We start from the raw sequence: 23,858 nt of genomic DNA, 5'->3' as shown, positions 1-23,858 counted from the left end.
ATGGTCACCTTTTCCATGCAATCACTCACCTTCTATGTTCTACTCGCACCCCCATCTCGGGAATTCCATCCCTTGGCAAGTCTTGCTAGCATTAGAGGACACAAAAACCAAGGGATGTCCCTACCTTAAAATCATCATACCGATTATAGGATTCTCATGGAAATCAATGGTCATTATTGGGAACCAGTGTCCCACAATGTCCCTACTCCTGAAGTGCTTTACCAGCATACTGCTGAATGTTCCAATTTCTTTTATTGTTGCTTCTAATTCTTGCATTCGATTTCAACCACCCAACTGGGCATGTTCGTGATTTCTTGTACCAAGAACATAACTTCCATTAGATTCAAAATAAATTCACATCATACCTCATGGGTAGATCTTCCATAAGGTACATTTGCAATCTTGTTTACTTCCTATCACAACAAGTCAAACTACCATCTTTGATCAAATCATCATGCATAAACATATCACATCTAGTTAGCTTGAAACACAACCATCATTGATCAATCATCATAAATCACATGTAACCATCATAAACTAGAATAATAGATCACATGTAATCATCATAGACCATAATCATAAATCACATGCATAATAAATCTGAATAAAATATTGATACTTATCCTTTAATCAATCCTTAGCTTCCACATTTGTCCTTATTTTGTACGCACTCTGAATCGGTTGTCACACCCAAAAAACACCTAGTACCTTCTCCTAACCATTTGCACACACACATAGTGTACCTCTTATACATACAAACACACATGACATACCACACCATTCAATACATGCATCTACACCTGACATACGACACATACACCTACACCCAGTATATAACACAACAAAATACACATTCCGGCACCCAGTATACAACACAACAAAAAACGTATATGTACACAATGCACATCACAAGACATCCATCTACACACAACGTGTGAGACCAAAAATGCATACACATACACCCGATATATAACAAAACTCATACATTTATACCCAATGTACAATGCCACACAATACATGTACTTGGCATACCACACAACCAAATACATGTACTAGATAGAGTACAACACAACGAATACAAATGTCACGATACCACAACTATACAATACACATACATAGTACTCCATGTACACAACACAACATGTATGACATGCACACAATACCACCTATACACTAGTACCATATTTACAACATGTACACAGTACCACCTATACAAAGCAACACCTACACAATGTGCATTCAACATCACTTGTACATGGAACCACCTACACATGTACAGAGTGCCACATGTACATCGTAGTACTTATACAATGTGTACATAATACCAGATGTACATAGTACCACATGCAGGACATGTACACAACACCACATGTACATAGTGCCACGTTCACGACATGTACACAACAACACTTGCACACAACACCACTTTTACCACATGTACACGATACCACATCCTCAAAGAACCACTAGTACAATCATGCACATAACACCATATGTACAACATGCACACAATGCCATATGTACATAGCATTTCATATACAACATGTACATAGCACCATACACAACACTGCATAACCAACATGTGCACAATACCATGTGCACACTATTAGTATAATTTATGGAATTGAAATAGAACATTTGTTTTAATATCAATTCATGTTGGTAAACTTATAAGCACACCAATATATATGAAACTTAGATTTAACTAATGCAGGAAGTATTTTTTTATATGAAAATAATGGAAATGCATATTACAAATGTAAATTACTAATTGTAAAGAAAGCATTGAAATTATTATCTAAAATAAAATTTGCAAAGATTTTATGTGGAGTATAGCCAACAAGGAAGAGGCCCCAAAGTAGAGGTCTTGGTCATCAGTCCTCATCATTCCTATCCCAAAAAAAACAATTCCATCATAAAGAATAACACTTGATTTAAGAAAGCAAGAAAATATGAATGCATAGAAAGAGATTTCAGTCAAATTCTTAGTCCACAAAGAAGAGGCTCCAAATTGGAGGCCTAGGTTGTCCTTCTTTATATAAACTAGTCACTGAAAGGAGATCAATTCCAAAATCTAAATGACCTTAACATGCTAAAGAATTTATATAGAAAATATTCACAATAGATCACACAAAAAACTAAAATGCTAACTTATTCACAATTATGCACATAAATTCAGAAAATAACATACTTAGCTTAGAATGGGGGCCCTCCACCTTTGCTTGGCACACCTCTAAAAAAATCAACTACAACAATTCATCGTTAAAATCCCACAACAAATAAAAATAAGAAATATAGAGCAATCCTTCAAATGTATTCCGAAAAAGGGAGTAATCACAATGACAATAATATATGTTCATAGTTGTTTAGTTCTTGTGCTTAAATAGGCTAAAATTATAACTAAATCAACTATTGATGTAGGAGCATCTAGGCCTAGCCAGCAATGTGATGGTGTGGTCACATGTTGTGGCTAACAAGAATTTGGAAGAAGAATTGGTTACTTAATTTCTATAAATTGCAAAGTATGTAAGTAGTTATATTGTTGCCAAATACTAAGCAAAAGAGAGAATAGGTGGCAATTTGATCTTCCCTGCGTGGAAATCAAGCCAAGTAGTTAGAATTGTTTAGATTAGGATAGGATTTGGTTTCTAAATATGTATTCTATCCCTTCAATTGTGAAGGAGATTGTTCGATAGGACATATATGTATTTCCATTTCTTTTTTGTGGAGGAGGAGAGAGAAGATTTGAGGGGATTCATGATGAAATTATAAGCCCACGGGTAGATTAGAAATAGAGGCTCTAACTAGAAGAATTAGGCCAGAGAGGGACGGAGAGCCTCAAGATGTAATTATGTGTTTGTATGTTTATATACAGAGAGTTGATTCTGAGTGTGGAACTGTGTATTGTGCATTTTCGAGTTCTGTTATATTTATTTGTGTAGATGACTAAAATTCCATCTGTAGGCATGTTGATCGACCATCGATCACTGTAGGATCGATGGCGATCCATTGAGTAAATGTATGATTGTTATGTATATGGAGTGTGTGTGTTTAACTAAGTATGGAAGGGGAATGTGTTTTAATGTAGAATCCATTAAAAGGAAAATGAAACCAAGTCAAAGGGAGAACTGACGAAATAATACTCAGTGACCGTTAGATCTGGAAGATCAATGGCTCGGATGGAATCATTGTGGAGTAGAACATAACCATTGCATCGACGAAATTTGATGAAGAAAGGTGGATTTATACACAAAAGTGGTATTTCAAGCAAGGTATAAGTGGTAGGTGGTAATTCGGGGTGAGCACCCAATTCCACTAACCGAGCAACACATAGCACTCGGAAGGAGTGAGAAAACTGCCTTATCAAGTGGGTATTCTCTATGCTACTTGTCCACCCGAAATTGTTGTAGACCATCGGATCAACTAAATGCAGATCTATGGTGGAAGACTATCGAGCAAGTCTGTTGATCTGGAAGAAGTACAGCTGTCAGATCAGGAACCAGATCGACGGTCAAGATTTGATCGGCGATCGGAGGTTTCAGAGATCGGAGTGCCGCACTGTGGAAAATTAATAAGGGTGGACCCCATGAAGTTTATATATGCGAGTGTATAATATTTGAGATCCAGATAAAGAATTCAGAGTGGGGTTTTCTATGGTTTCCACGTAATTTTGGTAAATTTGTGTGGTCCAAGTTTATAATAGAAAAAGCGCGATAATATGGAATTGTGGGTTAAGTCTGGGTATAGCCAAAGTAATAAAAGTTTTATGAGGTTTAAGATTACTGATAAGGTATAGAGATTGTAGCAGCCATATGGTTGTGTCATTTTGGTATCAGAGCAAGGATGTCTTGCTTATGAAGATTATGATTACAAAGGTAAGAAAGTTGCAATGGTTGAATGAATGACAAAGTTTGGCACCAGACTACATCAAAAAGATTGTAGGAAGAACTTTTGGGAATTTCTTAGAGATTGTAGCATAACCTCATTCCAGCTAAGGCTTGGAATAGATAGGGATAGAGGAGTTCTTAAGAGTAGCGAGTGTGGCAATGAGAGAGGGAGAGCAAGAGTGCTTAGTGCAAGTTCAAAGGAAAGAGGACTTGGAGACCAGGGAGAGGAGAAGCTTTGTGAGAAGATCAACTTAGAAGGAAGTTGATTGGTTGCAGGTGTAGGAGCTCACACAGAAGATGGCTATGGAAAGTCATATGGAAGGTTCAGAAGAAGCCTACAAGATGAAGGAGAAGGGTGCTCAAACAATTCGTAGGAAATGGATGAGTCAAGCAGAGATTGATAAGGAAAGAGCTGAGATAAGAGAAGAACTTGATGCATTAGTAATTTTGCCAGAGGAGAACCAAAGACAAGGTTGGGTCTTGAAGAAGAAGCCAATGAAGTGGCCTAAGTTGCAAAGAAGGCTGCAACAAAGATAGGTAAAGTGGTTGATGAAAACCGTCAGAGAAGCAGATGAAGAAATGGAAGTTTCCATTTGTAGACTAGAACAGGGTGAAATTCTGGGTGAAGAGGATAATGAGAGGTCAGTTGAAGATCTCATGGACTATTGGCATAGTTCAGAACAATTAGAAGATATGATGACAAGGGAAGCAGATGAGGGAATGAAGCCTTTTGATTTTAATTCTCATAGTTTGTGTATGTTTGCAGGATATGCAGAGGATGATGGACAGTCTGGTGAAACTATCACAAACAAGAATGAAGCTCTTGAGGTGAAGTATGATGGAGAATTCCTTTTAGAGGAGGAAGGTGTTGATTTATTGCAGCAGAAAGAGTTCATAGATGAAATTATATTTGGTGTGACACATGTTGGATGAAGTTGATATGGACCAGAAGTCTAATGAAAATTCCATAGTGATATTCCAAGAAGGTAAACAAATGAATTTGTCTGATGGAATTGATGAAAGAACTTTGCAATATGATAGTGAAGAAAGTAGGATAACTCAGAAGGATTTCCAGAAAAAGAATGAAACTGAGAGTAGAAGTTGTGATGAACTACTAGAGAGATTTCATACGGAAATAGAATTCTTGGAAAGATTGCTCGAGGAACCTGAAGGAGAAATGAAGCTTTCAGAACCTGATAAAGGAAAGGATATGGTTACTATGCATGATTAGGATGAAATGTCTCAAACATTTATAGAGTTAAGTAAATGTTTAGACTCTTCAGTTAATGATGTGATTGTAGGTATGGAAGACACCATTAATAAATATGATGTTGAAGTCAGAGAAATTGAACATAGATTAATTGAAGATGAAATGAGAGATCAAGAGCAACAAGGAAGTCATGTCCTTAGAGACATGAAGGAAATAGAAGTATTAATCAAAAAGGATAAAGATGGAAGGAACCAAAAATTTAAAAGATATGATCAACAACATGAGAATGAATTTGAGGAAGGCATTAGATTGCAGAAGTATAGCAACTGGCAGCAGAATGAAGAACAAGAGATTAGTCTGGAAGTACAAAGAAAGACAAATGAATACCGAAGATATAGATGGAGAATGAAGAAAAGGGTCAAGTGGAAGTTATTGCAACAGAGGTGGAATGACAAGCTGGTGAACAAGTTTAGGGAACTTGAACAAATTCATATTGATTTGTTAGAGAAGGAGAGACTCAAAGGAATAGAGGCACAACAAGAAGGATCTACTAAAATCCAGAAGATCTATGATGGAAGATTGGTGCTTGAAGCATCAAAAGAGGATGGAAGGTATTGCATTTTTAAAACTGATAATTGTTGTTTTCTTGCAGGTCATGTAAACTTGAGGGAATACAAGAAATTATTGGAAACTGTCATATCAATAGGTGGAGAGATGACTACGTATAGTCATATGAAGAAGAAGGAGAAAAGTTACAGTGAAGTGAAGGAAGATGTCCAGTCAGATGACATCCAAAAGATAAGTCAAAAGGAGGATGACAAAGGAATTATTGAGATCAAAGAAGTGTTTGGAAAGGAAGAGATCCATTCATATGAATATGGAACAAAGAGTTTTCTCAGGAAAATTGATGAAGCTAATACAAATAAAATGGAGAATCTTATGGTGTATTCAGGAAGTGGTAGTCAACTGGAAGAATTGATGGTGAAATTATTTGACGAGACCTTGGTGTCTCATAGTTTTGAAACTAATATTTTGTGTGTAAATGTAGGATACACTGAAGTAAGGCAACTATTTAAGATTGTCATAAGGGAAAGGAAAAGCAAAGATATGATTTTTCAGAAGTTAGAAGAAGGAAATTCACATAATCTTGTAATGCAAAGGAAAGAATAGTTGTTAAACATAGCTGTAGCGAATTATGCAGATATTGGACAACTATTGAGGACTGAAGCCAAAGGAAAACAACTACTGAAGGTTGATATAGAAGACTTTGTTATTGAAGATTATGGACCTTGAAGAAAGCCAGAGTAAAGAAGGATTAAAGACAGATGCTGCAGACAATAAAGTTAGTGAAGATCATGCATAGCTCTTGGGAGAAATTCCAAATGAGATGGCAGATTTGTGGCATGAGTCAAGTATTTTGGAGAAGAGGCAAGGAAACCAAGGAATAAGTGATTAGACTACACAACCAAAACTGAATAAGAATGAAGAAGTTATCATGGATGAAAAATATGGAAAATAAGTTGTCAGAAATGTTGGCATAATGATGAAATAGGGTAAAGAATTTGTGTTTAATGAATTGATAAATTCTGGTGAAGATTTATATGCAAGAACAAAGCAATGTGAAGTCAATTTGAAACAATGAGTTGATTCTGAAGATCAGATCAAAGTAAGGAAGGGTGAGATCAGAATGTCTCAAAAAGATGGAATGATGTTGAAATTATAGTATGGAATTGTTCAACTATAGATGAGTTCAAGAGATAATAGTAACAGGATTACTATTGTACTACAGGGAGTTATTGATGAAGAAGAGGCTGAAAATGACATTTCAGAAGCAGACAAATATGATGCCATGATCCTTAAGGGTGCAAAAATTCAGTTACTAGAAGAATATGTATTCCAAGTACCTAAGCAAGTGGGAAGAATTCTTTTTTTTCCGGAAATTTGTGGAATTTTAGGTATACTAGAAATTGAAGTAGGAAGTGGTGAAGCCATGAATGAGAAAGCAGAATAAGGAACTGGAACTATTGCAGGGGATCAATGGAGAAGGCATTGACACAGGGATTACGATGTTCTTATGCAAGAACACATCCAGTTGTAGGAGAATAGTATTCATCATCTGAGAAGCGAAGTGGACAAAGAAATTGATGAGCTGTGGAGACTCATACAACAACATTCGAATAGAATAAATAGAGGACAAAAGGAGAAAGGAGGATTGGCTGGAAAGAATGGTACAGGTGAAGGTAATAGTAAATTGCAAATTAACGTGCGGAAGCCTGGCATAAATTGTGATGATGAGCAAAAGGTAGTAAGTTATATGAAAAAGGACAGCAGCAGACAGAGAGAGCATAGCTAATGGGGCAATACAGCATAAAGTATGGAGACCTAGAAAATGACAACCAACAATAGTAGTAACCAAGGACAGACTACAGCAAAAAATATGGGATCCAGGAGGACACAGATCAGAAGCACATGATGAGGAGATCATGATTATATTTAACCTTGGGAGTCTGATGCAGGAGCATATAGGCGTAGCCAACAATGTGATCGTATGGTCACATGTTGTGGCTAACAAGAGTTTGGAAGAAGAATTGGTTACTTAATTTCTATAAATTGGAAAGTATGTAAGTAGTTATATTGTTGCCAAATACTAAGGAAAAGAGAGAATAGGTGGCAAGTTGATTTTCCCTGCATGGAAATCAAGCCAAGTAGTTAGAATTGTTCATATTAGGATAGGATTTGATTTCTAAATATGTAATTTATCCCTTCAATTGTGAAGGAGATTGTTATATAGGACATATATGTATTTCCCTTTCTTTTCTATGGAGGAGGAGAGAGAGGATTCGAGGGGATTCACGATGGAATTGTAATCCCATGAGAAAATTAGAAATAGAGGCTCTAACTAGAAGAATCATGCCAGAGAGGGACGAAGAGCCTCAAGATGTAATTACATGTTTGTATGTTTATATATAGAGAGCTGATTATGAGTGTGGAACTGTGTATTGTGAATTTTCGCGTTCTATTATATTTGTTTGTGTAGATGAATAAAATTCCAATTGTAGGTATGTTGATCGACCATTGATCACTATAGGATCAATGGCGATCCATTGAGTAAATGTATGATTGTTATGTATATGGAGTGTGCGTGTTTAACTGAGTATGGAAGGGGAACGTGTTTTAACGCAGAATCCATTAAAAGGAAAATGAAACCAAGTCAAAGGGAGAACCAACAGAGTAATACATAGTAACCGTTAGATCTGGAAGATCAATGGCCCGGATGGAATCACTGTGGAGCAGAACATAACCATCGCATCGGTGAACTTTGATGAAGAAAGGCGGATTTATACACAAAAGTGGTATTTTAGGCGAGGTAGAAGTGGTAAGTGGTAATTCGGGGTGAGCACCCGATTCCACTAACTGAGTGACACGTAGCACTCGGAAGGAGTGAGAAAACCACCTTATTGGGCGGGTATTCTCCATGCTACTTGTCCACCCGAAATCATTGTAGACTGTCAGATCCATTAAGTGCAGATCTATGGTGGAGGACTATCGAGCAAGTCTTTTGATCGGGAAGAAGTACAGCCATCAGATCGGGAACTAAATCGAGGGTCAATGTTTGATTGGCGATCAGAGGTTTTAGAGATCGAAGTGCCACACAATGGAAAAGTAATAAGGGCGGACCCGATGAAGTTTATAGATGCGAGTGTATAATATTTGAGATCCAGATAAAGCGTTCAGAGAAGGGTTTTATATGGTTTCCGTGTAATTTCGGTAAAGTTGTGTGGTCCAAGTTTATAATAGAAAAAGCGTGATGATATGGAATTGTGGGTTAAGTCTGGGTATAGCCAAAGTAATAAAAGTTTTATGAGGGTTAAGAGTCCTGATAAGGTATAGAGATTACAACAGCCATATGGTTGCATCAACTATAATGGTTGTAACAACCAATGAGAGTCTTATTCCACCTACTAGGGTCGAATCCATCTTTTTATTGCACAAAATATGGAAAGTTTCCAAAAAATCACAAAACTGCCCCTAAATCAAGGGATTTCCTGAGTGAGTCGTCAAGTTTGACCATCTTTGATTGGGCCTATTCTGACTCATTTGGAGTGTGCTAATAGGAGTATGTTCATCCTTGGTTCTTGTAATTCTCAAATCTATCATCATTTTGTGCCAAATTTCCCTATACATATGACTTCAATGGAGCCATTACAGGAAATTTTGTTTGTGCCAAAAATAATTTTTAATACCCAAGTTTTACTAAAAATTATAAAAATGAAAAGACACAATTATTTTACCTTAATGTGAAAAAAGAGGGGAAAATATGACAAATATGACCATGCTATGAAGGTAAGGGATGATATAATGGTGGAATGTGCATTGTGAAAAAGGTCGAAATTAGGGGCCAACATCTTCCCCTTGCTGATCTACAAGCATGTCCTTACGCTTGTCTTTGTCTTTTGGATCTCCTCCCTCTGCATGCTAATCTTCCTGATGTTCTACCTCTGGACCTACCTCCTGATCTAGAAGCCTCTATCTGAGCTTCTTGTAAAAGGATGTCAATACCTTCTTGCTCTCTTTCCTTTTCTTTGTAGATTTCACTCTTCACTTTCTTCTTTTCATATTTGTACTACCATTACTTTTCTCTTTTAGCCACTTATATGCCTGTTTTGAAATGAGGATGTTTTGTGTTTCTAATTTCTTCAATTTCTTCTTCAACCTCTTGTTTTCTTTAACAACCTTGTTATTTTTCTCCTTGTACATTTCATTTTCTTTCTTGAGATGTATTTCCATAATTTTAGTTACCTTGAGCTTTGTGGCTAATTCCTCCATCTTTTTGACATTTTCTTCTTTATGACTTTTCCAATGGTTCACCATGAACCTCTTTGGAAATCCCTTTTATCTTCTTTGCATGTGATGAGTAGGATGTTGATCCCTCAATCCAAGAATCTTTTTCCATCTCCCTAAGTTTTTCTTGTGCTTCTCTTTCTAACCTCTCAATAAGTTCTTGGTGTGGTTGTTGAGGTATGTCAAGAGGTATCTCTTCCAGAATTTCTTCCTCAATGTCTTGGTCTTCCTTAGAAGATTCCTTGATCATATTTTTCTTTGACTTCTTTGGGAAAGATATGAAAGATCTCTCTTTCTCTATGCTTATGCCCTCTTGCTTTTTCTTAGATCTGGTTCTTGGGTATAATGGTGAATGCATGACATCTCTAGAAAGATGTAATTTCTCAAGTGCTTCCTCATTTCCAACTAGCTCATGTTCCTTCTTAAATTCTACAAAATGATTCTTATCTAAGAAGTTTTCCCATGTCTCTCCTATGTTTTTCAACTGATATTCAATAAGGATTTTTATTAATCCTTGATGGAAGTAGCTAGTTTCCTTGCTTCTAGTTTTTCTTTTCACTCCTTCAACCATTTTCACTAAACTTCTAGAAAATAAATAAGGGAGGTTTAATTTACAATCACCTTTTATATGTGTTGGACACCTAATACTCTAAAGGTTGGTGTGGAAGCTAAGCAACCAAAAGGAGTCCAACGGACCACTTGGAATATGAAACCAAGGGTCACTCCTATGTATTATAAATATGTATCATTGTGAATAAGAAAAACAATCTCATGTTTATCTTTCCTATTTGGTCCCTACCATGTGTGTGCTTAACATGGTATCAAAGCGGGCAATCTCCTGCCCTGCTCAAGTATGAGCCACTTGTTTATGTGAACTTATTTTTCTGTGGCCTTTCTATACATGTTAGTCCTGTACCTCTATTCTAGATTGCCATCTATGTCAAATCTTTGTTGTTGAATGAGTTGGTCGAGAGTTGAACGTTATATCATACCTTGAATTCCATCAATTACCAAAATACACTTTGAACGCTGCTCTTGATGCTAGGGCCCGAGTGTTAGAGTGGTATTACCACTTACCACGATGCATGCATATACCACGCTACCCATACCTCCGCTCCAACTCTCATTGTTTAATAGCTGTGGTTTTAATATATATAACCACCATGCTCATACTTAGGGTAAATTTTGGGAAAGCCATCAAGAAATGAAGGGTTGTGAACATTACTTTCGGTGACTCTGTCCTCCCAGCTTCCACACCTAATTAAAGTGCTTCCACATAGTTTCACACCAAGGACCCTTTCCAACTTTGTAATGATCTGTTGAAAGGTGCCTTGAGTGGGATCTAGAACGTTAAGATAAGTGTTATAGCTAACCAAAATGGTAGGAATAAAATGGTATTGAACGCCAGAGCAGAGACAAACATCAGCATCAATTCCCCATTTCAATAAATGCCTCCGGGATGATGATCGCACCTGCAATCGAGCTCAATAAATGCTAGGTGATTGTGCGTGCCAGCGACCTTCTAGTCCATATATTCTCCTACTTCATTACTGCGCAGAGAAATGCTCCTTCACTCAGCATTATTTGTGCCATTTCTGTCTTGCCATTCTGAATGTGCTCAGTCATTTCACTCAGCGGTTTCTCTGTAATAATCTACTCAAAAGTGCACAATCAGCCTGAGATGTTCCAATAATCATGTTCTTGATAAAATCATGATGGCTAAGGGCATCAATCACAGTGCAGTAGTATTTACTTGTCTCAAACTTCCATAGTGCAATATCAATTGTGATACCACATTGGCATTCAATCACATGCCTATCAATTTCCATGATGAACTAAATTCGCCTCCAAAGCGTTCAATCACATGGAATATGGGTTTTCTCTTTTCTTGCGATGAACTAAATTCTCTTACAGAAATGGTTGCCTAAGTCTGGAGAATCAGAAGCACCTTAGAAGAGCTTCACAGCGACGTGGAGAGCTCGCACAATATGAAGAGGATAGAAGATTGATATAAAATCCATTGTTGGTGGAACACCTAGCCTTACGTGAAACCAAGTTATTGGACTGCTCAAGATCATTTGGCATCTTTATCTATTAACTGATTTGGGTATCACCTCATAATTTCTCTCGGATGCTTGAAGGAAGTGCTCCTCCAGGGCTAAGTTGTTCAGTTGAGAACATGGGAACCTCTTTGCTCAACAAAGCCAACCATTCTTTGTCTGGTCACTAGTAAAGTAATTTGAAGCATCTGGTCACGTGTAAAACAAGTTATCCTCCCATTGCCATTGGTTCCTTTGTTTGTAACAGAGGACACTACACATCAATACCAACGCTTCCCATTCCACAAAGAAGATAAACAACGAATATTATTTGTGTGTCCCTGTAAATTCATTTGGATCATGCCACATTTATAATATACATTGAACATCCTAATCTCTATCAATGGACTCGAGAGGTAAATACTCATGTTTTTGTTATTTTTGAGGTATCTGGGCATGGTGTTTTCATGGAGTTTGGAGGTTTCAATATGTTGGGTGTCAAAAGGCACCCTCCATCTACATGCCCAGATTTTCCTCCATCCAATTTTACCAAGGACGATGCTCTCTCTATTTATGCTTGATTTTTCTATTGAAGATGTGAACAATGTTGTGTGTATGGATTCAGTACGAGAAATATATCAGCTGAAAATGTCATGTAGTTTTGCCACACTAAGGAATAAACTATTGTGGTATTGCCAGCAATAGGCTATGCTCAACCCACCAAGAAAATATGTGGTCCTAATGAAGTACATTTTCCAACAATGCACAAAGAGTGTGGCCCTCACCCAACAGAGAAACACAACCTCAAGAGGGAATTCAATGCACAAGGGTTCTGCAAACACAAAATGGCCACATGTAGCTTAACAATGATTGTTGCCACAACTGATTATTCCTAAACAGAGCTTGAAATATTCCAGCAAGGTCACTCTATTCATATGTTTGATGGCAAAGCATCTGACTTCATCTGCAATGAGTTCAACTCCTGAATGAATTACACCGTTGCCATTCCATTAGTCATATGGAGCAACTCAATGCCATGAGAAGTTGAAAAGGTACAAGAAAATGTTTATTTTATAATATTCAACTACTTGAATGCCACATATGCTTTGAGGAGAAAGTAGGGTTGTAACAATTTTGCACAAGATTTTTATCCTCACCATGAAGCTAGACCAAGGTCTATGTAACTATATTTGATACTGACCTATTTCTTGTTTTAAGTCTCATTGTTTGGGAATGCACAATATACTTTTCCTTGTATATGAATGCAACCAACCATCGTTGTGTGTAGATCTGGAGAATAATTGAAGAGTTAAAATCTTGCTTTTGGTTCATTCCTCAAGGAAGAATATCACTTGATTGTTGTAGTTTTTTGGGAGAAATTGTTTTGAGAATACCTTGTAGTTACATTGGTTCATAGTTGTGGGCAAATTTTAAAGTGTAAGTTTCACATTGGAGAAAATGGCCAGAACCAATGAAGTATTAGAGTTCCTCAAAACTATGATATTCTCTAATACTCATGATACATTAAAAGTCGGCAAAGTTTCTCTCAGAGACATTCAGGTCTGTCTACAAAATGCACAAGAGAAAAGTGACTTTTTGCAGCTTGAATCTCAGCTACAACAAGAAGAATTACAACAATGGAGTCATCATTCTGAACCTATTTCTATTCAGAGCATTGAGACAACAACCCATCAGCAGCAAGTCAATAATGTTACATTTCATTTAGATTTAGTACCCAATGAAGCAACAGTTGTACATGCAGATGCAGAAATTTAGTCTGCACTTCCCAAGTCGGTCATCAGACCTTGGGAAGAGCTTGTCCACAACAAGCACATAACTAGTCTTAGATATGATAAGGACGCGTCCTTTCATATTCTAGATTACTCAAAGCCCATCTAGTTTTAGAGTGCTATATTTCTTCATGACAGTTCATCTTCAAATGTTCTAGATTCTGCCCCTCTTCCAAAGCAACAGCAACAGATTGTGAAATACCAACATTGTGACCGAGTTGGCCATATGAAAGATCATTGTTTTGATCTTCATCCATGTGAGCACTATTATAAAACCACCCATTCTTCACACAGATTCTTCAGAAACAAGTCTACTACAAGAACAAAGATTCATCTTGGATGGATCGCTTCTTGGCAATGGGCATCAACAACGAAGAAGATATTTCAGTCATATGTTTGAACTTGTTCTAGAGTATTGAACAATCTTGCAGTTGAGTTTTCTCCATCACCTCACCTTGTATCTTAGAGGGGGGAAATGATGGTCATCTACAAGCTTCAAGCCACATCAAGCGATCTTGAGCCACAACCTTCCATACCAAATTCAAAGTTGTAGCCAGAGACAAACATGCCCCTGAGCATGCCTTCAGTCGATTATACCTATTCAAAGAATTGGGGACACTTCCTCTAGCAGAAGACTTCAGCTTCTTGCTAGTTTTGGAAGAGTTCCAGGAATTTCATTAAGAATTCCAAAGTTGTTGGTCATCCTTAAACCATCACAGGTTGAGGTTCTCCCTTTTATGCGGGGTGAGACCTCCCCTTCATGGTTGAATGTTTCCCTTTTCAAAACATCAGGAGCACTTCCTCTAGCAGAAGACCTGATCTTAACGCGAGACTTGGAAGAGTTCTGCGAACTACACTAAGCGTTCCAGTGTTGGTGGTCATCCTTAAACCATAACCCTTTATACCAACATTTCAGATAGAACATTCAACCTAGTGCTGCCATGCATTTTTTTCACATTTTGTATTACAACTCTCTTCTTGGACTCATGCATAACCGTTCGGATTAAGTGGGGGAATGTTCGACACCTAATCCTCTAAGGGTTGTGTGGAAGCTAAACAGCCAAAAGGAGTCCAAGGGACCACTTGGAATATGAAACCAAGGGTCACTCCTATGTATTATAAATATGTATCATTGTGAATAAGAAAAACAATCTCATGTTTATCTTTCCTATTTGGTCCCTGCCATGTGTGTGCTTAACAATATGCTAGAGGAATTTGATATGATATAGATGTACTATGCTATACCTCCCATCACAAGTGAAGTATTTTTTAATAATAAGAACTAGTTCTGCCCATGGTTCTCTCAACCATTCCCTTGGAATCCCTTTGGTTTTGTCAAATGTTCCTTTCCTTTTCTTTTCTAAAAAGTAGTTCCATCCATTCTCTTTAAAATGCTTCCCTTTATAATATTCCTCCCCTGCCATTGATAGATTTGTGGCTTGAGAAAGGTACTCTAGTGTGATTGGAAAAAGAATGCCTCTTACCATGGTTTTCTCATCATCATAGTTAGATACAAACATCTCTGTCACTTTTAAATTATACCCATTAAATATCATAACAAACTCTAATAAGCCTAAAGCTTCTTTATAGTCTCTTTATTCAAATTTTTGATTTGAAATCCCGTGGGCTTAATTGTGCTTCCCATACTAAAGTCTGGATGGCTCTGTTCCTTCTTGTTTTTGTCTCTGTACCAATTTAAATAACCTTCAATAGTGAATAATTTCATGGGAAAAAATGTTAGGGTCCCACCCTAACCCCCTTATTTATGTAGTAGGATCGAGTCATAGTTATAGTTAAGTAAAGAGTCAATAAAGCCCATATTAATAATTGTAAGTGGTTAACCCACATTTAATGATGGGACCACAGTTAGTAGCAAATGGGCCATGGTATTAGATAGATGGTATTAATAAGAACCATGGTATTGCATGTACGAATCATATATAAAGGATAGAGGCTCCCTGCAAGGAGCATCGTGTCTTATTTTGTAATCAAGCTCGACTCTATTGGAGGTTGCTCCCTCGAAGAGGCAAGTGAACATTGCTTTCTGAATAATAAAATACTTGTTGTTGTTTCTCACTGTTCTATGTTCTGGGTATATTTTTTCACATATTTGGTATTCTAGTATCATCTTGCAGGTTAAGAGCATAACAAGTGGTATCAGAGCGCTTTCCAGGGTCGGTGGGATCTCCATTTTTTAGCAAATTTTTTTGGCTAGAGACATGTTTCAGCATTTTTAAACCACAAGATCTGTCGTTTAGCACATAAACCTGCAGATTTGGGGAGGCATGCACACAGGAAATACAAGAGGTGGTCATGCTTGTTGGACTCCCTTGTAACCCCTGTGGGTACCCCTTCGAGTAATAGTGCATTAGACAGAACCGCGCATGGACTATCTTCCAAGTACCCTGTGGGTATATTGGAAGCCCCCTAGCTCCTTTGAAACCTCACCATAGATAAACCGTTGACCGTCTTGCTGCTACAGTACACTGATAACAACACTCGGAGAGATTACTCGTCCGTACGATAGGGTAGTCGGGTTGTACGGCTAAGGGTAAGGTTGATCCTCCTTAGTTAGTGCCCTGAAACATTGGGCTGAGTACTACTGTTAGACCCTTATGTATATTGCGATCCATAGCACCTGACACTCCTCGAGTCCATAGTTCCCTTCTCTATCTCTAGATCACACATAATCTCTGCCAGATCCGATCTTGCAAGTGGGGGTTTTACAGCAGCAGCCGCAATCAGTCCAGCCGTTTAGATTTATCAGAACAACCATTCAGATCTATTAGATCCATTAGATTCATAGCAGCAATATGTTTCACCATTCAAGATCTCTCCGATCAGCCATTCAGATCTCTCAGATCCATCAGATCTGCCATCCAGATCTGAGTAGTTGTGTGGGTTCCTATACCTGGGCGTGATTTTCGCAGGACTTTTGGCAGCATTGACATTTCGAAGATTTGGCAACTGTAGTATTCCTAAGCAAGGAGTAAAACTCCGTTAGGAGTTTTCAAAAAAAGAATAATTAAATAAATAAAAAATAAAAAATAAAAGAGGACCACTTGAGGAACCAGAGGAGGAAGAAGAGGACAACCAGAAGGACCATGTCCCTGAAGAACCAATTATTTCGTTGCATGCTTTGGTAGGGATTTCTTCGCCTCAAACTCTCAAAATTAGAGGTTTTATTAAGCATCACCCAGTGGTAGTCTTGATTGATAGTGGAAGTACACATAATTTTATCCATCAAAGATTCGTGGAAGTAGTGCATTTTTTTGTACAAGCAGTTTCTAACTTCCAATTCCAAATTGCAGATGGGGGAACAATGAAATGTGACGGCCGCTGTGAAAATGTCAAACTTCAAATGGGGGATTATCAGTTAAAGACCCACATGTTTTCCATCCACATGTGAGGGTGTGACATTGTCCTTGGTGCTGAATGGCTTTGCACACTGGGCCCAATCACAATGGATTTCTAGGAGTTATATATGAGCTTTAAGCTGAACAACCACACACATACCATCCGCAGACTCCAGGCGGGAGCTCCCTCTATCATCAGCTCACATAGGATGGAAAAATTGTTAAAAAAGGGCCATCATGGAGTTATAGCTCAACTTAATTCCATCCAGGCCATCGAACCCAATTTTCTTCCGATTCATCCTGAGATGCAACAGATCTTAAATAACCATCTGCGAGTCTTTGACAAGCCTCATGAGCTTCCACCCTCAAGAGGGGAACATGATCATAGCATCACTTTGGTCCCAGGGGCACAACCACAAAATGTGCGCCCATATAGATATTTGTTTGCCGAAAAGAATGAAATAGAAAAAATAATCAAGGAACTTTTGGAACTAGGCGTCATTCGTCCCAACATTTGTCCTTATTCATCACCGGTGGTCATGGTGCTCAAGAAAGATGGGGAATGGCATATGTGTCCAGACTTCAGGGCCCTTAATAAGTTGACAGTGAAAGATAAATTTCCAATCCTGGTAGTTGATGATTTGCTAGATGAACTAAATGGGGCTCAATTCTTCACTAAGCTTGATCTTCGTTCAGGCTACCACCAAATTCGCATGAAAGAAGTCGACATTCCAAAGACTGCTTTCCGAACTCATGAAGGCCATTATGAGTTTCTTGTCATGCCATTCAGTCTTTATAATTCCCCATCTACTTTTCAGAGCCTTATGAACCACCTACTAAATCATATACTAGAAAATTTGTCCTTGTTTTCTTTGATGACACCCTCATCTACAGTCACACTTGGGCCGCACATCTTTAGCATGTAGATCAGCTCTTGCACCTGTTCCGTGAGCATAAATTATTTGATAAGATGTCCAAGTGTTCTTTTGGCATGGAAGAAGTTGAGTATTTGGGCCACATTGTGGGGAGTGAAGGTGTCAGGGTGGACCCCAAAAAGATCCAGGCAATGCAGGATTGGCCTCAACCTAAGACCTTGAAGAGCCTTAGAGGATTTTTGGGTCTCACGGGCTACTATCGCAAATTTGTTTGCAAATATGGTCGCATTGTGAGGCCCCTCAATCAACTCCTCAAGAAAAATTCATTCCTTTGGAATGATGAAGCACAACAGGCCTTTACAGCTCTCAAAAATGCCATGTGTTCCATTCTAGTCTTAGCACTACCCGACTTCACCAAATCTTTTGTCATTGAATGTGATGCTTCTGGTATGGGTATTGGGGCAGTCTTAATATAGGAAGGTCGACCCTTGGCCTTCACAAGCCAACAACTAAGTGGGAAGAATCTGGGACAATCTACCTATGAGAAGGAGATGATGGCCATCTTAAATGCACTAGATACATGGTGACCTTACTTGTTGGGGCGACGCTTCCAAATCCGCACAGACCATCAAAGTATTAAACATTTTTTGGAGCAACGCCTATCCTCACCACAACAAAATAAATGGCTCACCAAAATGTTGGGATATGATTATGAGATAATTTACAAGAAAGGGCGCGAAAATATTGTAGCAGATGCATTATCTCACCAATTTGAGGATGAAAGTACCCTGCTCGCAATTTCCCTTCCCATTCCAGAATGGATCGAACAGGCTCGCAGAGAATGGTTTTCAAATCCCTAGCTCTCCCAACTCATTACTTAATTGCAGGTGGATCCAAATTCCACTAAGGGCTACTCGTGGCAGGATGAGATTTTGCGCTACAAGGACAAAGTCGTACTATCACCAACATCCACCCTCAAAAGCAACATTTTGGCGGAGTTGCACTCATCCCCCACTGCAGGACATTCAAGCTTTCAGAAGACATATGCTCGCACTTGAAGATCATTTTTTTGGACAGGAATGAAAAAGGACATTCTTACTTTTGTAGCAGAATTCGACGTCTGTCAGCACCACAAAGGAGAGACTGTCAAAGCACCAGGCACATTACAACCATTGCCCATCTCAACATTAATATGGATGGAGGTTTCTATGGATTTCATTACAGGCCTTCCAAAGTCACTAAAAAAGTCAGTCATCATGGTGGTTGTGGATAGACTTTCTAAGTATGCTCATTTTTTCCACCCTACCCCACCCTTTTACACCAACTTTGGTCACTCAATCTTTCATGTATTAGATCTTCAAATTGCATGGCATGCCCACTTCCATTATGTCTGATCGTGACCTAGTCTTCACCAGTAATTTTTGGCAGGAACTCTTCAGGCTACAAGGTACCTAGCTAAAGCTCAGTACTTCCTATCATCCACAAATTGATGGTCAAATTGAAGTAGTCAACAAATGTCTGGAAACCTACCTTAGGTGTTTCACGTCAGAAAATCAACATCTCTGGGTATAGTGGTTACCTCTAGCTGAATGGTGGTATAACACCAACTATCATGCCACCACCAAAATGACTCCATATGAAGCAGTTTATGGTCAACACCCTCCTTCCCCTATTTCTTATATCCAGGGGTGCTCAAAGGTACAAGCAATGGATCAACTCCTACAGTACCACACAACCATGCTCGCTCATCTTAGAGAGAATCTTCATCAAGCTGAAAACCGCATGAAGCAACAGGTAGATCAACACCGATTAGAACACCAATTTCAAGAAGGAGATTAGGTATTTTTTAGGTCGCAACCATATAAGAAAACATTACTCAAAGACAAGGGGTGTCAGAAACTATCTCCAAAATTCTACAGATCGTATCAAGTACTTCAGCGCATTAGAGAAGTGGCCTACATGCCAGCTTTGCCAGACACTGCAAAAATCCATCTAGTTTTCAATGTCTCATGCCTCAAGAAAGCGATTGGGAACAATTGCAAAATTCAAACCAGTCTACCTAAATTGGATGAAGAAGGGTCAATCTGGCTCCAACCTGAAAAGGTTCTGGACACACACAAACGACACCTATGTGGCCGCATGATCAAGGAAGTCCTTGTCCAGTGGAAAGACACATCTCTGGAAGATGCAACCTGGGAACCAGCCACTATTCTTCAGCAGTTTCCGTAGCTTTAGCCTTGAGGACAAGGCTATTCTTATGGGGGAGGGCATGTTAGGGTCCCACCCTAACCCCCTTATTTATGTAGTAGGATCGAGTCATAGTTATAGTTAAGTAAAGAGTCAATAAAGCCCATATTAATAATTGTAAGTGGTTAACCCACATTTAATGATGGGACCACAGTTAGTTGCAAATGGTCCATGGTATTAGATAGATGGTATTAATAAGAACCATGGTATTGCATGTACGAATCATATGTAAATGATAGAGACTCCCTGAAAGGAGCATCATGTCTTATTTTGTAATTGAGCTCAACTCTATTGGAGGTTGCCCCCTCGAAGAGGCAAGTGAACATTGCTTTCGGAATAATAAAATACTTTTTGTTGTTTCTCACTGGCCTATGTTCTGGGTATATTTCTTTGCATATTTGGTATTCTGGTATCATTTTACAAGTTAAGAGCATAACAAAAAATGATGACTCTATTTTTAAAGGGGAGAACTTCTTTTACAATCTTAAATAATAGAGAAATTTCTTTTGTTGTGTGAAGAAAGATTCACCTTGTAGATGCATTTGAAGATTTTTTTTTTTTTTTTTTAAAATAACATAAACGTGTACTTACCAGAACTCTGATTTGAATGTTGGCTACAATATGAGGAGAAACCCTTGACAATTGAATACCCACGAAGATGAGGAGAAACCCCTTGCTGGAATATCGAATTTTAAGGCTGAAATACCAACTCTATAACTGCTACTTATTCACAAAGATAAGACTCTGTATTTTTGGATTCAATTTCTGTAAAAATTATGTTATTTACAGTCTTCTACTCCTAGCAATTATGTTTTGTTTTTACCACAAATGGTTTAACTCCAGCACTGAAATCGATTTTTGGAAGCACTCATACATCTCATAGCCTTAACACCGACTTCACTCACCAACAATGAAACTTGAGTTTTGTTTTGGCTCACACTTTGTTCATAAATTTTAGAGCTCGTATTTTCCACTGCCAATGCTGTAACTTAGAGTCTTAAACTTGATTTTAGGCTACCAACTATGCTCTTAAAACTTGGATTTTATATTTACGTTGACAACCATTTTTTTTTTAACTTAACTCACCTCCACTCCTACCCAAACTCCAACACTGAGAATTTCACTTGATTCCGAGGATCTCAAAGATCAATCTCAGAGTTTTGGTTAATGACACCCATCATTTTTCACAGAACTCTTCAGGATTTCATCAGCACTTCATACCCAAGAAAATTTCACCCTGATTTGAATCGATTTCGTCCTTGACTGCATTTATAAAATCTATTTCAACTATGAGTTTTACGATTCCTACCTGAGCTTTGTAGTCGTACAATTGTGCTTAATTTCTCCTTCATTTCCCTTTCTTCTTCTGAGTCGTAGCACTGAGCTTCCTTCTACTCTATTTCTGAACAATCGTTGTCTCTATGAGCTTTTGCGTTGATGAAATGGTGCTCTTGAACTGAGTTTGCAGTGTTTCCAACTTTGTTTGACTGCGTTGTGTTCGACTATGTTGCGTTTGAATTTCTTTGACTTGCCATAATTAACACTTGTCTATTCTCCCTTGGTCCATTTTGATGACCACTTTTCATCATACTTATTTTCCTCATCGATTTTGAAAAACCAATTTTCATCATACTTAGTTTTCAAGAATTGAATTTTTTTTTTTATAATTTCCTTTGGAGTACCATATGCCTTATTATTATTATATGCATTTTGATTTTTATCACCATTACTTAACCCTTTCATACATTACTATTTGTAAAGTACTCTATTCCCATTGTATGAAGTTTTTATGCCATTTATCAAAATGAGCCATTTATAATGTATCATCAAGACTACATTCACATTGTTTTCTTTGATGATTACAATGATCTTCTCAAGATCCCTCATGTAATGATTTATTTCATCTCCTTGTTCTTCAAAGTCTAATGTCTTCCTTCTCATGATGCATTTCTTAATGATTCTCCATATGTTCCTTGTAATAATTATTCTTTGAAATAGCTTTTGAAATGACCATTTCAAGGTCATTTCAAGACCCAAATTTAATTTCTCATGTAAATGCATCTTGATACCATAGTTCTTCATAACATTATAACTCCTTATTTCAAACACATCTTTGTTCCCATTTTTGTGACACTAATCCATGCTTTTTAATGTGACTTGTTTTGTAGAAAAAACTTTGTATGGTAGGCAAAGAGATTTTGATTTCAATAGATGGTAGGGTAAAAGTGTTATGAAAAGAGAAATATTTAGGTATGTGTGGGGGATGAAGGGCTAACATTCTTTATGCACCAAGGTTAAATTAGTCTCCTAATTCCATAATTTCTTTCAAAATCAAAAGGCATTAAAAATAAATTTGTAACTTACAATATTTCCACTACTTTCCTTGATGCTTGAACTAAAGTGTCTTTCCAATAGCTCCCCTAGTTGTTTTGAGATGAACTAATCTTTTCTCTTTGTATACAGGTCCCTTCTAACATATTTTTGATGTTGAGTTTCAAGTCCCTTCTGACAGATTGAGTTTCAGGTCCCTTCTGACAAATTTTTTATGTTGAGTTGCAAGTCCCTTTGTGAAGTAAAATTTCCTTATGTTCAAGTCCCTTTTGAATTTGTTTATTGAAATGAAAGTACCAGGACCCTTCTGAGTTTCTTTGAATAGTGTTTTGAGTTGCTAAGCTCTAGGTCCCTCCTGAGTTGCTTTGAACAATATGTTGAGTTGCTAAGCATCAAAGAAGAAATAAATGCATTTATTTTCTTTTGTCTTCTCCCTTGCTTATTCTAGACTTGTACTCAAGTCTTTAAACCAGAGAATTTATTTTGCAGAGAATAAAATACCAAAATAATAAACAATGAAATGAATTAGAAACCTTTTATTTTTTAGAATTCCTACTAGCCAATAACTTGGTTTTCCAATATGAATTCAGGTTTATATTGTGTCAGGAATACGGATTTTGATAGCCTTTTTTTTTGTTTGGATGGAGGTGAGGTATAATGGAGTAGGGAAGTATGGAAATCTTATGAAAGTAAGATAGGTTGCAGTAATTATCTAGTAGTAGATGGATAGATAGATAGGTAATAGGTCTTGACTTCAATATGCATGATTGTGGAGCATAAAATACAATATGGATAATGGATGGTATCATGAACAATATAGCTTATGAAATGATTCTTTGGAATCAATGGATGTGACTTTTAATTGTATATAGCTTGACTTCTTCTTCTCATGATTGGCTTCATGTCTTTTTCCTTGAAGTCAAGCTATGTTGTAAGTTTGTTGGTGTTGTTGATCAACAACTAAAGGCAAGCTTCAAGAGTTTGAGTTTCTTTGGATGAAATCAACATCCTACGAATTCCACTTTTCTTTGATTTGAATATTTGCATTTCATATTCTCATATATGAATTTTTAAATATTGGCTTGAAAAGTCGTTCATCCATGGAGTTCACCCTTTAAATCTTCCTGAGACCTGGAAAAACATAGCACTTGCCTGCAATACAATATTAGATGATGGAGGAAGAAAGTTTTACAGTATATCATCTTCCAAGAAATATTTAAAATAATTTTCAAGAAATAATTTTAAAAAAATTCCAAAGATGATATATGAATAAAATGCATT

The sequence above is a fragment of the Pinus tabuliformis genome, chromosome 1_2, assembly GCF_031772625.1.
Source record: "Pinus tabuliformis cultivar Carrire ecotype Pingquan chromosome 1_2, CPIR1, whole genome shotgun sequence".
Taxonomy (NCBI): domain Eukaryota; kingdom Viridiplantae; phylum Streptophyta; class Pinopsida; order Pinales; family Pinaceae; genus Pinus; species Pinus tabuliformis.
Note: the sequence above shows the minus strand (reverse complement) of the source record.